Source organism: Macrobrachium nipponense, chromosome 2, assembly GCF_015104395.2.
Source record: "Macrobrachium nipponense isolate FS-2020 chromosome 2, ASM1510439v2, whole genome shotgun sequence".
Taxonomy (NCBI): domain Eukaryota; kingdom Metazoa; phylum Arthropoda; class Malacostraca; order Decapoda; family Palaemonidae; genus Macrobrachium; species Macrobrachium nipponense.
Genome location: NC_087201.1, coordinates 87,747,187 through 87,764,686, shown reverse-complemented (window position 1 = coordinate 87,764,686; position 17,500 = coordinate 87,747,187). Strand labels below are relative to the sequence as shown.

The following is a 17,500-nucleotide window of genomic DNA, read 5'->3' as shown; positions in this document are numbered from 1 at the left end:
TCTGTTAAGAAATCAGAATTTAGTGGCATTTGAAATAAACAAAAATAAATACAAATAAAGCTAAATTTAAAGGAGTATGAATAAATTAAAATGAATATGATTCAAACAAATAAAAATGGGTAAAAATGATTAGGCATAAGAATAGATATTAATAGAAACAAATATGAAAACATGTAAATATTTGAAAATGTACGAAAATAGATAAAGAAAAGAATAAAATGACAAAAATCATTCTTGATTTTAGATTAATATTTGTTTTTAGATTCTTCTGGCCTTGTGCCAGCAAGATATTTTACTCGGGAGCTGCAGGTGAGAGGAAGAAGGTGTCGTCTAGCGCATCAGATCGACGTTAGAGTTCTCTTACGAGACGGCTGACTTGGAGGTCCTCTTTTGACCTCCTTTGACCTTTAAAAGGACTGCGCTGGTCTTTCTGAACGATGACCACTGCGATGCTTTGGTCTTTGACAAGTTTTTGTTGTGAGCAGGTCGGGAGAAACGTTGAATCAGGTCAGCATTTGGCTGAGCATCGTGTCCTTTGCTTTTGATCAGTAGGGAAGGAAGTCTGGGAGAACTTGCAGTGAAGGAGTAGGAAGACAGGGGAGGGGAATAGGGAGGCAGAGGGGCGAATAGGGAATAGGGTGGCAGAGGGAGCAAACAGGGAGGCAGAAGTACGGAATTGTACGTACAGGATAAATTTGAGGAAGATGAAATAATATAGAATATGAAAAGAAATAATTAATACATGGTCATCTCTCTTTGTATTTTAATCATTCATTTACATTACTATCTATTTATTTACTAATTTGTTTATTTATTTTTTATGAAAGTGATCTCTGCTTTCTTCAGTTCCTATTGCATTCTGTTACTTTACTTCTTTCTAATCAACACCGTATTCTTTGGAAGCAGGAATTTCAAGTCAGTGGCCTCTTTGGTGGGCTCATTCCTTACGAATAGGGTTTACCTTGAGTATTATATATATATATATATATATATATATATATATATATATATATATATATATATATATATATGTATGTATGTATGTGTGTATGTAGTGTGTATGTATAACTGATTCACGAAAATATGGAAGTTGATGAATATGTAAAGAGAAATATATATATATATATATATATATATATATATATATATATATATATATATATATATATATATATACATATATGTATATATATATATATGTATATAAATATATATGTATGTATATATATATATATATATATATATATATATATATATATATATATATATATATATATATTCACGAGTTCCTCACAATCAAGCAGGCGACTCCGAGAATTAGCAAAATCCACGCACCCACTTTGAGTTCTTTAGAGTGACCAGGAGTGAAAACAATGAAGAGAGTCGGGCTTAACGAGTTCTAAATTGGAATGATTACGTTCCCCGGATGTATTTTTAAAAGCGACGCTGCCCTTTTGTCCACTTGGTAAACAGGAGAGAGAAGTACACTGTGGGGAAAAAAAAAAACAAAAAAAAAAAAAAAAAAAAAAAAAAAAATGAGTTCATGATAAACAACCATTTTTCTTCCCTCCTGTATTTTCAACCTCAAAGGTTTGGCGAGTTTTCGCTGAGTTTTATTTACGCGGTGCCGTTTGATCGTCTCATTTGCAGTGAGTGATGTAATCCGAATGTTGATTTTTGTGACCTTTATTTATTTCATTTTATTTTATTTTTTTTTTTATGCTTATTGGATGACAAATAATTTCCCTTCGAGAAAATTATCGTAATACTCTTTAAATTCTCGCCTCTATCCCACTTTTTTTAGGTGCTTTTGTCTTCACGTTTTGCTAGTTTTTGCGTTGACGTAGAATGTAAAATATTGAAGCAAAAGAAAAAAAGTTTCAACAAAATCGTTTTACCTTTCTTACTTGTTTCACAAATCATTTTTTCCAAATTTTTCCCCCATAATTGAAGGCAAAAAGGCACTCTTTACAGTCTCTCACTGCCACTCCCCTCCCCCCCCCACCCACGCCCCCAACAAAAAAAAAAAATGAAAAAGAAAAATGTCTCCATGTACCAAACTCAGCCTGACTCTGGCATCGCCCACCACCCCCTTCCCCCTTCCAACTTTTTCTACCGCACTCCAGGTTTGGGAGGTGCCCTTGTATTCCACCCCCCCCACCCAGCTTTTATCCACCGGGGGGGGACCCTAGGGAGGGAATAACCCCAAAAACCCCTACCCTCCTGCCACCTCCCCACCAGATGCCCCAGGCCCCCCATTCAGCTACCCCCTACCCACCCCTCCCTTCCTTCCTCCATAGGCCATTGTGGGAGCTTATTGAAGTAGTTAAGCTCAATTAGAAGAGAAACACGTTCATGCACGTGCTGTTCCGCTAAAGGTGTTTTCCGTTCCAACGGCGCTCCTCCGCCGACGCTGTTCATGTTTTGTTATTAGTTTTTTTTTGTTTTCCTTTAATATGACCTCTTGTCAAGTTTTAATGGTCTCTCGTCAGGTTTATTACTGTAAGTTCTATATATATATTTTTTTTAATCTCTCCGTTTGCATATTCTTGAACTGTTTTTCTGTTTGTCTTCCTGACCTTTGAAGCATTCTGATGGTTTAACTGTGATTTTTCTCAGGTAGAACACAGGTTACTTTGACAGGTGTGTTGATTTGACTATTCGTTTAATGTGGGGTACATCTTGGCAAGTCATAGAAATTGCTTCTCTTGTGGTTGCTGTTGTTATTATTACAAATTTTCTCTACTTTATTGTTTCCTATTTAAAATAGTGCTCCTCATTAGATTATTTTATGTTTTGTCTTTAAAATATTACTGTGTGACACGACCTTTCATTATATGAGGATTTTCCTCTTAAGCCTTACTAAAAGCCTTTCCAAAGTGTAAAATAAAAAGCTACACAAGTAATAAAGAAAGTCCCTGTATATTGTAGTCATGGAATTCTCTACCTCTTGCGCAATAAAAATAAATAAAAAGCTGTAATTGGACACAATGATTTGTGAGTAGCAAGGCGTTCATGTGGCGATCGTATAACCCAATTAAGTAACAAAAACAGTAAATCTTGAGCAAATAGAAAGATTGAGTCAAATTAATTACGACAATGCACAAAAAAACGAACAAAAAACTCAGGTACGTGCGTGAGTGAGGGAGGTTTTTCACGTTAGCCTTATGTTTTTCCTCTTCCGAGCGCCATTTCCTTATGTATTCTTCAGTGATGGCAGCAACGCAAGTTGCTTATGACCTGCAATTTTGCAACAGCGGAGGCTTCTGACTGAGAAGCTGTTTCTAATGTTCTGAGCTGTTGAGAGCACTGGCAAGATTTTTGTAGATAATCCCCCAGCAATACCGTCCATCAGTTAATGGGGAGAAGTTTTTTTCTTTTTACTCTCTCTCCTCTCTCTCTCGAAAGAGAGAGAGAGAGAAGAGAGAGAGAGAGAGAGAGAGAGAGAGAGAGAGAGAGAGAGATAAGGGGGGCGGTGTCATAAATACATTTTAGGGTTCCTGAACCCTATTTATTTATTAAATAAACAGATACAGTATAAACTTATACAATTCGGGCAGGGGTCCTCACACAACAATTTATACACACACACACTATACACATATATATATATATATATATATATATATATATATATATATATATATATATATATATATATATATGTATATACATATATATTTGTGTATGTGTATGAGTGAATAAAGCAGGCTAGTATATAAAGGGGAAGTTTCCCAGCTTCTTCCCTCATAAGCCGAACGTCCATAACGCACCCTAATTAGATGCCATCATGGACGTGGTAGAGTAGTAAACATGTTTTAATGCTAACGTTGTCCCTAGCCAATAGAACTCTTGTAATTTACAACATTACTCGAAGAAAGAAAGATGAGAAAACCTTCCCCTCCCTCCGCCCCCTTCTGGCTCTTTCTCTCTGCTGCGAAAGTGCTGTTTGCGGTCAATAAAAGTGCTGTTTGCCGTCAATAACAGTTCTGTTTGCGTGCAGTAAAAGTGCTGTTTGCGGTCAATAACAGTTCTGTTTGCGTACAGTGTTTGCAGCAGCAATTAGCAACAGGAAGAAATTTGGAAAAAAGCTGCTTCAAGGTGAAGGTGCAGTATGTCTGTTAACAAAAAGAAACTGCAATCAAGAACCATGTTGGATGTGCTGTAGGTTACTGCTTATTTACAGCTTGTGCAGCAAACTGCAGAAGCACCTATCATCAAAGTAAAATTCTGGAAAAACAGGAAAATGAGGTTATTACAAGCTGTGATGAGGAATTGTTTACCTATTTACAAGAATTACAGAGAAGGCAACATTTTAACAATACACTGGCCAGTGCTGATGTGGGTTGCTGTTTATCCGTTTCCATCTTGTGCAGCAGACAGCGATAGCGTGAGAGTACAGCATCCGAAACCACCCTTGGTTTGGTACAGCGGAAGTAATCATCGTCTATTTTCTTCATTAAAACTTTATACAAAAATAACAGCATATCAAAGTCTCCCCCTCCCAGTCAGGCGCCCCATGGGGCTCTGTTGGTTCCTGCCCCATTAATATTTTTGTTTACCATACTCTCTCTCTCTCTCTCTCTCTCTCTCTCTCTCTCTCTCTCTCTCTCTCTCTCTCTCTCTTTCTGGCAAATTCAATTTCCTGCTGTGGATGAAAACAAACTACCAAGCAGAATATCGACAGCAAATGCAATTGGAAATAGTAATTCCGGCTGCATTTCTTTATACAGAGCTGCCAAAACCATTTGTTTGTGCGAGAGGTCTATATATGTTTTCCTACGTCTTATGCAGTCGGGGTTTCCTTTTACTTCATAATGCTTAGGTTATTATATTTCACTTCCAAATGCCATAGGCTATGCTACTTCCTTTACCGAAACATGCATGTATGTATATATATATATATAATAAATTAAATACAAAAAAAAATTTAGATATTATATATAGATATATATAATATATATATATTATAGATATATATATATTCCTTACAAGATTAAGTCCTCTTTATTTGCCACAAGCATTTTAGCACCGCTCTTAGTTCAGGGCAATTTAAAATAAAGTTATTTTGTTTTAAGCTAATATTCACGACCAGATAATACGAACCTGTAGTAATACTTTTAATTCTTTGCGTAATTTCTCGTAAAAGATGCCAACTTTAATTTCCTTATAAATGAAGTATTTATTATAGAAAAAACAGAAGTGGTTGGAATGGTGAGAAAAAGTAATGAGAATGGTATATATACGTGTGTGTGTATGCATACATGTATATATATGGTATATATTGCATGCCTATATATATACACACACACATACACATGATATATATATATATATATATATATATATATATATATATATATATATATATATATATATATATATATATAAAGAAAATTTGGCCAAAACGGTAACCGAACAATGGCACTGACAGACAGTTGATGTATAACTGCGCGAATTTGGCCCCGTGTTCCTTGCAGCGCCAGGTCAACAGTGCAATCACTCACTCGATTATCAAAGCGTTAACGACACGCCATTTGGTCGCTTGAATTGGCCATCAATATGACCCCTCGTCGGTTTGCGGGTCGGGGGCGGGTTGGGGGGGGGGGGGAATGATGTGGGTCCCAGATTTAGTTGTGAATTGTTGTTTTCGGATAATTGATTTATTAATGGAAGAGGTTAATTTTTAATGGTCACTTCCTCTGAATGCATTGATCAGTTCTCATTCGAATATCGGTCCGGATGTTTACTTTTGGACGGCATATCACTTAATTGTGATAATTGTCCCGCTGTGTTTTTGATTCGGTCAATCGTTCCGATTTATTTGAATGCCGTCTGTTAGGCCAGAAGAGGGAGGATTTGATCTGTCCCCCACCCCCCCCCCCCTTTTTTTTTTTTAGAATGCCGACTTGGCCCCCCAAAAATGGAATTCTCGTGCACAATTTCAATCTGTTATTCTTATTATTATTATTTTTATTTTATTATTATTATTATTATTATTATTATTATTAGTAGTAGTAGTAGTAGTAGTAGTAGTAATAGTAATAGTAGTAGTAGTAGTAGTAGTTGTAGTAGTACTAATGAGAATATTCAACTTGCTCAAACATCAGGCCTTTCTTAAATAGGATATTCTTATATTTCATTGATGATATTCTTTTAAGGGGAGGATGACAGTTTTATCGAAGGTACATTTCATATTTCACCTCAGTTGTTACTTTAGCTATAGCATGTGGGTGTGTGTGTTTGTGTGTGAAGTTGGGTCTGTGAATTTGGCGTACGTTTGTATGTTTGTAAGCGAACTGTAACTTTGTAGTTCAAAGAGATATCTATTCATATGAGTCATATTTATGTAGTTTAAAGAGATTTCAAATGAGTCATATATATGTAGTTTAAAATTATTTCTATTCATATGAGTCATATTTATGTAGTTTAAAGAGATTTCTATTGAAATGAGTCATATTTATGTAGTTTAAAGGGATTTCTATTCAAATGTGGCATATTAATGTAGTTTAAAGAGATTTCTATTCAGATGAGTCATGTTTAAGATATTGATATGAGTGTCATTTAAATCCTAATGACTCTTGATGATTGATGATGTATGCTCTACTTATATTTTATAGTATATCAATGATTTTCATTATCTTTGTAGAGAGAGAAAATCTGATAGTATGGTAGACCTATTTGCAGGTTTTTTTCTTCTCTGAGTACGTAATGAATGTAGTTCATATAACGTTGATAGGTGATGTTCAAGTCACAGACGATACTCAAAGGTTTAATTACATTATTGCGCTGATTGGGGTCTTCATATCCTGATTAGATATATAAATCTATGGTGGCTACTAATTCAGGAACAATCCCTGCCCAACTTCAATGGAATATTAAAAATAAAACTAGGAAATATTTCGTTATATATTTTTTTGTGTCCTTGTCTTTTGGCTTGAGTCCACTTATCTGCCTCTAAAGAGCCAACTCTGTCATTTTCCTCAGGGATTAGGCACAAAAAACTCCCCCCCCCCTCCCTTCTTTATTTTTTACGCGTTTTAACAATTTATTTTATATTTTTTTTAACATTTTTCCCTTTGAGATGATTGGTCCGCGTCCCTTGCGCACACACAAAAAAATGTGAAGACATTAACTTCTTATTCTTTTTTTTATTATTATTTTTTCCCCTCCAAACCCATCATATCAAACACGGTTCGTGTGAGTACCATAAAAAGAGCATATATTATATTCATAAACGCATTGAGCTTTCTTTTTATTCCTTTATGAGCGTCATAAAGGCTTGATCTTTCTTTTTGAGCTTTTACGGCCGGTATAAAGGTCCCGAATGACGTAATGAGGTGATTGTAGTTGTAGAGGAATCACAATATTTGTGGCAGATTTCCCGTCTGCCGCCATTTTATTCGGGTTTAAGCTGTCTTCAAAAGAGAACAAATTCTCAAATTCAAAATTCCACATCAGAGACTTTCCGTGCATCCACTTCAGGGCGAAGATAATTACCGTGATGGCAACATGGATTGTGCATCCAAGCATAAATTTGCATGCATGGGGGAAAGTGCTCATCCGAAATTTGCATGACTCCAGAATGTATGCCATCTAGATCAACGTTTAACACTGAGTGAGCCTCTGGACGATGGACCTCTTGGCTTATTCATTTTCATTTATTCCCTGCACTGTTTTCCATCAGTTGCAACTGGCATTTCCTGCTGGAAGTTCGCTCCTATTTTCTTATTTTATATCTCGGTACACCAGAAGGCTTAAAGGTATTAGAGAGAGTTATCCAAGCTCATTCAGCTTACGGAGATCATAGGCCTATCGTGAAGGTAAAACTGGCAACCACTGTTTGGGAGACGTCAGCATCATATAAGGTTTATTGACATTTGAGTTTGACCCCAGGTTTTTGTTTTGACGAGTGCGGGAGAGCTTTGTTTTGAAAGCGCACATACTCGCACACATCATTCCGTATCTTGAAATACGGGACTGATCTCATTTCATTTGTTAGACAACTTGGAAAGCTTCAGATCGGATTACGAAACCTTTCTCTCTCTCTCTCTCTCTCTCCTCTCTCTCTCTCTCTCTCTCTCTCTCTCTTAAATCAACAGAGGCATAATATCTAAAAGATAATGAAAATTGTTCAGGAAATTTTACCTATCTTTTGCTCAGCTCTTGCATAGTGCAGTTTGGCGTTTATACTAAAGTAGGTACATATTCTGGAACTGGCTTCTTTCAATATTTGCAATCTTAAATGTAACCATCATAATAACCGTGAGATTGAATGAAGTTTTTTGCAGAACAAGCGATGATGTTGTCATTCCTAAATTTCGATCAACCGCTAGGTGTGACTTCTAAAATAGCAACGTCGATTGGCGTCCAACATCTGACTGACAGTGTTTTTTTCGTTCTTAAAGCCAACTGGTTAAGTTGCACAGGTTGCTTGGATGAGATTTATTGACCCAGTACCTCTACGTTCAAGGTTGCAAAAAGAAAAAAGACCACGGTCACGGTGACGAAGAGAAGGTATTGTTCAGAATACTAGTTTTCGTTGAGAACAGGAAAAAAATGAGAATATCTCCAGAAAATGCTGTGTTCCTGGTACCTGTATCAGCCCAGAATCTTGGAGCGTTGTTATTGACCCAAAATGCTGTCCTGCGGTATTGATACTGACCCAAAATGCTGTCTTTCGGGTACTGACACTTGCCCAGAATGCTGTCTTTGGGGTATTGACTCTGACCCAGAATGCTGTCTTTGCGTATTGATTCTGAGACAAAATGCTGTCTTAGCAGTGGTGATACTGACCCAGAATGCTGTCTTTGCGTATTGATTCTGAGACAAAATGCTGACTTAGCAGTGGTGATACTGACCCAGAATGCTGTCTTTGCGGTAATGATACTGACCCAGGATAATGAGACTGACCAAGGATACTGCGAGGACAGTGTTGGCGTTGCTCAGAGTACTGTGATTGCTATGTTGACATCGCTCAGAATACTGTATTCGCCGTGTAGCAGTTGTTGTGTTAATATTGCTTCAAAACGCTGTTTCTTGAGATGAAGGGAAAATATTCTGTGAATTCAGAAAATATGCAGTCAGCGTCTGAGGACATTGACCAACAAGGTCGTGTCTAAGGCAACAGCATTTACTTCTTGACCCGGTTTCTGAGGAATGACTGACCCAGAATTTAGCCAACAACCCCAGGAAAAGGTGGAAACACTGACCCCTAATGTTTTACCAGAGGTGATAAAATGGGCTCAAAACGACTTTTCCAGGAGAGAATCTCAACTTCGAACCTCCTTTCAGAGGTAACTGGACAAGATCGTGAAGTCAACGGTTGAGAAAATGACTAAAAGTGTTGATCCTCTCTCTCTCTCTCTCTCTCTCTCTCTCTCTCTCTCTCTCTCTCAATGATAGATTAATACTTAGATAACTTGGTTAGTTTTTACTCCAATTCAAAAAAGTTCAACACACAAAATACCTGATTTAAGGTTCAGAGTTCAAAATTTAAAGAAAAATAAAATCCAGAGTGGTATGTGCTTTGGCGTGAGTTGATATATTGTCATGACTACATTTTGATGAAGTTTTTCTTTTGCAAATAATCAGACAAAAGAAAATATTTTGACATAATCACCTACGACATATTTTCAATCGCTCTTTTGTTAATAAGTATACCTAGATGAATTGATGACGTTTATCAGACACCACAATACGATACGCTTAAATACAGAATTATTAACGCATTCACTTACATGACAGCTTATATGATGAATAGCCGGAAATGGTGCTGACATCAGCGACCGGATAAAGAATTTGTACCTTCGCCTTTCTGAAAATATAATTCATGTTCTATAATAAGGAGGATTTAGATATCCATGCGGAGTAAGGTATTGGTTTTTGCAGCCAAGGTTCAGAATAATAATAGATTCCAAAATCTTGAGGTGGAGGCTATACACGCTAACAGTTTCAGGCACTCATAGGTGATCACCCATCTAGCTACTTACCATAGCCAACAGTGCTTATCATCGTCAAGTCATATGAAAGGCTGTATAATAAAAAACTGATAACATGGTAAATGGAAATTATAAATAAATGAGCCATTGGTATTAGTACAACAGCTAATAATAATAATAATAATAATAATAATAATAATAATAATAATAATAATAATAATAATAATAATAAAGTGATTAACTTGTCCGCACGATTATGAAAAAATAATAATACCAAATGTTCTGACGGCAGCTCAGCAGTTCCACTGACCCTTCCTGACCTTTCCAAAAAGCTTCATGGCCCAGTTTAGAGAAACATTACGAAACTGAGAGCTCTGGGGCATTGCAGTAATAATGCGAGAGGGATTAACTCATCAGCACTTTGGGACAGATGCCAGATGTTTTTTTTCTCGCATATATGTTGGCTACCTATTTATAGATTCAAATACACACACACACACACACACGTCAGTCAGATGCGTTTGGCAACGTTTCCATTTTCCACACAACGATTTTAGCCTTAAATACCGTTAATGTCCGAGGTGAGGCTTAAGAATATTTTGGAAAAATTTCTTTTATTTCAAACTAAGGCACCGATAATATTCTTAGGAACAAAAGTGCGCCGTTTGTTAAAATAATACCAAAACACACACACACACACACACACACACACACACACACACACACACACACATATATATATAAAAATATATAATATATATATATATATATATATATATATATATATATATATATATATATGTGTGTGTGTGTGTGTGTGTGTGTGTGTATAATTTACTAATTTACTATTTGCCATACTTACCAGAAACCTATATAATTCTAATAACCATTATGCCATCTTCTCGATTTCTCGTGAAGTTCAGAGACCACCGTGTTTACATCATATATATATCATATATTATATATATATATATATATATATATATATATATATATATATATACTATTTTTGAGTATGTATCTTCGCTTTACCTATTTGCCAACCCCTGCATTTAAGTAAAAAGTCCAACTCCCTCATTACTCTCAATAAAATATCTGCCACCATATGGTGTATCGGTTCCCTTCTCAATATTTCACTGGATGTATGCAATATATTTGTCCATTTACCCTGTATACAGATTCACTCTATTTTATGATGTTTGGATATTCGCTTTTATTTTGTTTAGTTTGCAGTTTTACTTCCACCCCACTTTTTTTTTTTTTTTTTTTTTTTTTACGATGTTTGGCTGTTCCGACACAAGTCTCCCCCTGGACTTCCAACAAATAACAGCCTTGAACTTTAGGTAGCTTAGCTCTCTCTCTCTCTCTCTCTCTCTCTCTCTCTCTCTCTCTCTCTCTCTCTCTCTCTTTGAGTGATAGCTAAGATCCATAAAGTAAATGCCTGTAGAAAAATGAGTCTGCATAAAAAGCACACACAAAAACATTCTCTCTCTCTCTTTCTAGGAATTAAGGTAGTACGTGATATGTAAGATCCATAGGCTGATTGCATATAGAGAACTGTAAGTCTACATAATATGTAACCTCTAATAGAAACATTTAAAATACTGAAAGGCATAACAAAAGTAGACAGTAGCCTATCTACGTTAAACTATAACCAGACAAGAAATAATGGATGGAAACGAGAACTGAAGATATATAACACCCCCCACCGTGGGAACTTCTTTACATAGAAGATATGTGACACATGGAATAAACCGCCACCAGAAGTTGTAAACAGCAACAGTGTGGAGGAGTTTAAAAGAAAGCTAGACAAAATCATTAGGACACTGTGAATCAACAGTAAAACCTGCTTACGATGTCTCCTCGGATGGACTAACAAGTAAACTTTCAGACCTCCTAATTCTTGTAACTCTCTCTCTCTCTGAGTGATATCTAAGATCCATAGACTAAATGCCTGTAGAAAAATGTCAGTCTGCATAAAAGTAATCTCTCCTCTCTCTCTCTCTCTCTCACTCCTCTCTCTCTCTCTCTCTCTCTCTCTCGGAATTAAGGTAAATGCGATATGTAAGATCCATAGACTAAATGCCTATAGAGAGCTGTCAGTCCACATAAAGCGTAACCTCTCTCTCTCTCTCTCTCTCTCTCTCTCTCTCGAAAATACAGCACTTGCTTATTACCTTGTAATCAAATCCTTTTCAGCAACCTCCGGTTTGGCCATAAATCTTCCATTCTGAATTAGTTATTGCGACCTGCGGGTGTTTCTGCCCTTGATTCCTCGAAGTCTGTTGTAGTAGGGGATCGTTCATCCACTGGTGTACCCTTCTTTCCGTTCCATACACTCATTCCATGTTATACCTTCCTCCCCCTCCTCTTCCTCCTCCTCCAGTCACACATTCCGCACCATACGGCACCCAGCCCCTACCGTCATCATCTTGTGTTGAGGTTGCTGGACAACCGGCCGTTGTTGACATAAGCCGAGCTCGACTGCGCTGCCAATTACCAGGATAAAAGTTCTTGATTTCCAGTGATGGGTATATTATTATATCTGTTTCTGTCTTTCAATTGCGTACTGTGCTTAGCAAAGAAGTCTACAGCGATCTATCGGTTACGTAAGCTGATTAAATTTAGATTCTTTTGTAAGCAAGTTTATTATAAGTTGTTTGTTGGGCGAGAGTCATATAACATTTAATTGACAGCCCCTTTGAAAATCGGTAAATTCGGTCACTGCAGGAAATCGTGTATTTGTGCGCTTAGCACCAAATGCTTCGGCAGCTAAACTACACCAGCTGTCACTACCGCTGGCCATTCGATATTTAGGAGGACAGAGTAAATTGCCGGTATGGATTATTCATGGTAATTGTAGACACCAGTTCACAGAAGGTCCGCCAGATTGTAATGAGGTTATATGTTGTGAATTGCCGGCCTTTTGTCCCGGAGCAGAGTACAATGTTTGTTTGTGATTTACTCGCATCATCGATCAAGCTGTTTATTGAGATTTACTTCCTGTTTCCGTCAATGTGTGACTGTCACATTATTTATACTTCTCTTCGTTCATTCCTGCTTTCATTGAAGCCAGAAGAGCCGCGAGTTATATGCAAGTAACGTTTTCTTTCTTATGATTTTGTTCAGTCTGTTGTTGCTTGTCACGATTCATAACCGAATTACATTGATGTCTGTTTTCAACGTGAATTATTATTGAGAGGATGAACCCTATTCATATGGAACAAAGCCCACAGGGACTATTGACTTGAAACTCAAGCTTCCAAAGAACAAAGAACATGGCGTCCATTGGAAAGAGGTAGCAAAAAGTAGTAGGCAATACAGAAAGGAGAGATCAGTTGTTAAAAAAGGAAAATGAATTAACAAATGAATAAGTAAAATCGCTAAAATGTAAGGAAATGATCAAAATACAAGGATAATTCTGTTGCGTAGTCATGCGTTGCATCTTCGCTTGAAATTCTAAGGTTTGAAATGCACATCACACTCAGGGTCTAGACGTTTCCACAGCCCAACGGTGCGAGGATTATGGGTTCCTAATATCATCTGGGTTGAATGATTATTACGAGAATGTTTATAAAGGCAAAAAAAAAAAAAAAAAAAAAAAAAAAAAAAAAAAAAAAAAAAAAAAAAGGATAAACTGATGAACGAAGCATCCGAAAAGAGTTAATAAGCAGGTATGAAAACAATTAAATTATTAAAGAACAGGCACTGTGGCTGGTAAAAGTTGATTAATTGGGACGCGTGCAAAATTTTCCCCTCACACAGAAGTTGTATACATTATATTCCTAACTGTTAATGTAAATGAAAATGTGCTAAAATCTAGAGTTTAATAGAGCCTTGTTTCACCAACGAAAATTAAAATGACTGTATTTTATTAGAAATCATGTTTCTTTACTGTTTAACATGTACATTATTAATTTTTTTGCATTTTCATTCTAATAAATAAAACATAAATATCCTATCGTAAAATTCCTTTATCTTTACCTCAACACAGAGCACCGTTTTCAGACCTTTTTAGGCTCTCCATAGACTTTTCCTACCCCCCCAACAACAACAACAGTCATTTGTAGACTTACTACCCGAGTAAGCGAAAATCGCTGACCTGGTATGAGAGAATATATTGATCCAAATGTGAAATTCATTGATCCAGGGTACAATTAACCAAGTTAAGAAAAGTACCATTGATCCATAAATGTTTTATAGGCGAGTCTAGAAGTTCATTGATTAGTTCATTGATCCAGGGAAAAATTTCATGCAAATTCTGTACCTCTTTCCTTTTCAATTTAGCTCTCTCTCTCTCTCTTCTCTTTCTCCCCCTCGCTTTGCTTTTGAATTTTTTTTTCATCTTCCTGTAGTATTAATTTCATTTCATATCCTCCTGTCAAGGAGCTTAGATCATTTTCCATTCATTCATAATAATTTTCTTTCCATTTCTCTCTTATTTTTCCCGTTCCTTCCCCTCTTTCTTTATAGATTCCCTTCCTCTTTCGTTTTCGTATAGACTTTCCTTCTCTTTTTTCTTCATTGTTCCTTCCGGATCAATCGATTGGTCAAGTGCTGTGGGACTCCGATCACGTGACCACCACCTTTTCCCCTCCCACCCCCACCAACCTCAGGAGGGCTTAAGACCTAAAGTTAGCTATTAACCTGTCATTTAACCCCCGCTTCCCCCAACCCCCTTTTTTTTTCCTTTATCCAGCCACCCGCTCCTTACTGTTTAAGTACTCGTTGTTGATTACATAATAATGGGGGAATTATTATCCTCTAGTCTCCCGGGGGCTTATGGCTTCATGGATAAATATTTGGGAGACATTGCGCACCTTGTTCAAATTCAGGGATAATCGCTTATGAAATTTGTAATGATTGTCCTGGTGTGGGGTGTCTGGTTTCATCACAGACACACACACACACACGTCTCATTCTGTCTACGTCTGTCTCACACACACACACACAAACTCACAGTCAAGAATATTTATTTTTATTACGTCAGAGATACAGGTTTTATACGCATGTACCATATGAGTATGTCTGTATATTTGCGATGGAAAATGCCCGTTGAAATCTTAACACAAGTACAAACATAAAAAAGTTTGTGAGGGGATGTAATTTTTCGTGAGCAAGCTATTATTAACGTCATCTTTCACGTATATTCAGCGGACTTTCTTTTTGATTTCTCGATTCGGGAATGCTATTGTATTGTCTGTGAATATTGAAGAAATGATCAACCTTGTAATGTTGTGCATTATTAGTTGGCTCATAAACAAAAGTTAGTGAAATAAAATAGTCAGAATCTCCAAGTTGTCTTAAAATCCGTTGGTCTGTGTGTATGTAAATTTATGTATGTATATGTATATATACATATTTGTATAACATATATATATGAATAATATATTAATACACACTTATACATATGTATAAATTTTTTTTCTTCTCTTCGGGAATCAGAGATTCATGAATAACTCACGGGAGAAAAATGGGAATCAGAAGGATTCGGCGTAAAGAATAATAGATAACAAATAGGAATAGATACCGAGGGTCGAAGAGGACATAAAACACACATACACACACACACACACACACACACACACACATATATATATATATATATAGATATATATATATATATATATATATATATATATATATATGTGTGTGTGTGTGTGTGTGTGTGTGTGTGTACACACACACACATATATTTATATATATATTATATATATATATATATATATATATATATATATATATATATGTGTGTTGTGTGTGTGTGTGGTGTGTGTGTTATGTCCTCTTCGACCCTCAGTGTCTATTCCTATTTGTTATCTATTATTCTTTACGCCGAATCCTTCTGATCCGCATTTTTCTCCCGTGAGTTATTCATGAATCTCTGATTCCCGAGGAGAAGAAAAATTGAATCAGGGATGGCGATCAGATGATTCATAATCGGGACAAAATCGGAGGCGAAGTGAATCGCCAATCAGACTGTGATATCAACCACTGGAATAAAAGGGGAGGGAAATTTGTATGACGGAACTGGAACGAAACAAAAAAAAAGTAAAATAAAAAATAAAATAAAATGCCTTGGGCAAAATGCTGAAATGGATTGCAGAAACGCAATTGGGGTAGACGAAACTTTTTATTGTTATTTTTTTTTAGTAATGAGAAATATAGGAACGCCGAAATAGAAAGGATTTATCAAGCATTGTAGAAGTGGCAGATTGATGCTACTGCACTGACGATGAACTAATGCTAGAACGATACACCTTATGAAACCTGTCGATAACGACTCTTTACGACGAGCGACGTGTCAGCGGAACTGAACACCAGTGAGCACATCTTAAAATGTAGTATTGGAGGAACCGCCCCTCCACCCCCACCCCCTTCAGCAATCAATCAAAGTTGCTGCGCGAGTGCGTCGATAAGTCTGACAATATTGCAGCCCACTACATAAATCGGCAAGAATGTTGAGTTGTATCCGTCTACATGTGAATGAAAAGGTTAACTCTAATGGGAAAGTTGAAATGGCCCAACAAGGAACTGAATGCATACATACCTCCCTTTCTTCATTATTTATTCTTTTTATCCTTTGAACAGCCCAAGTTATGATCGATTAGGCTCTTTGAGAGAGAGAGAGAGAGAGAGAGAGAGAGAGAGAGAGAGACCCCTGATTTCACCGAAGGACAAATTTTGATGGAATACTGGACAGTCATATCCGGTACTTTTGTTTGTTTCTCTCGCTATCTCCACATCAACTACGACCAACAGCTGTCAACTAACTGCTTAGACCTCAGAAGCATAACTGTTTTACACGAAAACGTAACGTTCCCGGGTCATTCCTTTCCTCGTCCAGTTCAGGGGTCGAAAGTAGACCTACAAAAATTTGAGACATCCGCTCTAGCACATGCCCTACGAGGCCAAAAAGAATCAGAGAGAGAATGAGAAACGTAATTGAAGGAGAGTGTCTTTGGAGGAGAGAGAGAGAGAGAGAGAGAGAGAGAGAGAGAGAGAGAGAGAGTTCTCAGAATACCGTCGTTATAATTAGAACTTTTTTCATGTTGATAGATCCTGTCGGAATCACTGCTAAAGAAACTCTTGAAGAAAAGAGTTAATGGTCTCCCTTTCTTATAGGGAAAGTTATATGTAAAAAATCAAGTGTAGCTTTTTCCACAGTAAATAGGAAAAGGGAACAAAAATGAGTAAAGTTTAAACATAGAAAAGCAGGGAAATTATCTTAAGGCTATATATATACATATAGATATATATATATATATATATATATATATATATTATATATATGTATATATATATTCATACATACATATATACATACATTCATATATACATACATTGTGTTTTATAGTAGCAGTTGAAAGGTTATTAATAAGCGATCTATCAGCAGCCTAACGAAGTTATAGAGGTATAAAAATAAAACTCTCCCTCGAGATATCCTACTGAAGTTCTTCCAAGAAAATTCTTCAGCTTTCGACCTAAAAATACACCCTATGTTTGAAATAAAAAGATTTTGAATATCTATATTTGTTAAGTGTCTAGGAGGAGTAGTC

At 36.4% G+C, this 17,500-nt stretch overlaps 1 pseudogene; it reads left to right on the top strand.

The window, feature by feature from the left end:
- Positions 1-17,500, top strand: part of LOC135220764 (irregular chiasm C-roughest protein-like) — a 400,105-nt pseudogene that overhangs the window by 168,520 nt on the left and 214,085 nt on the right.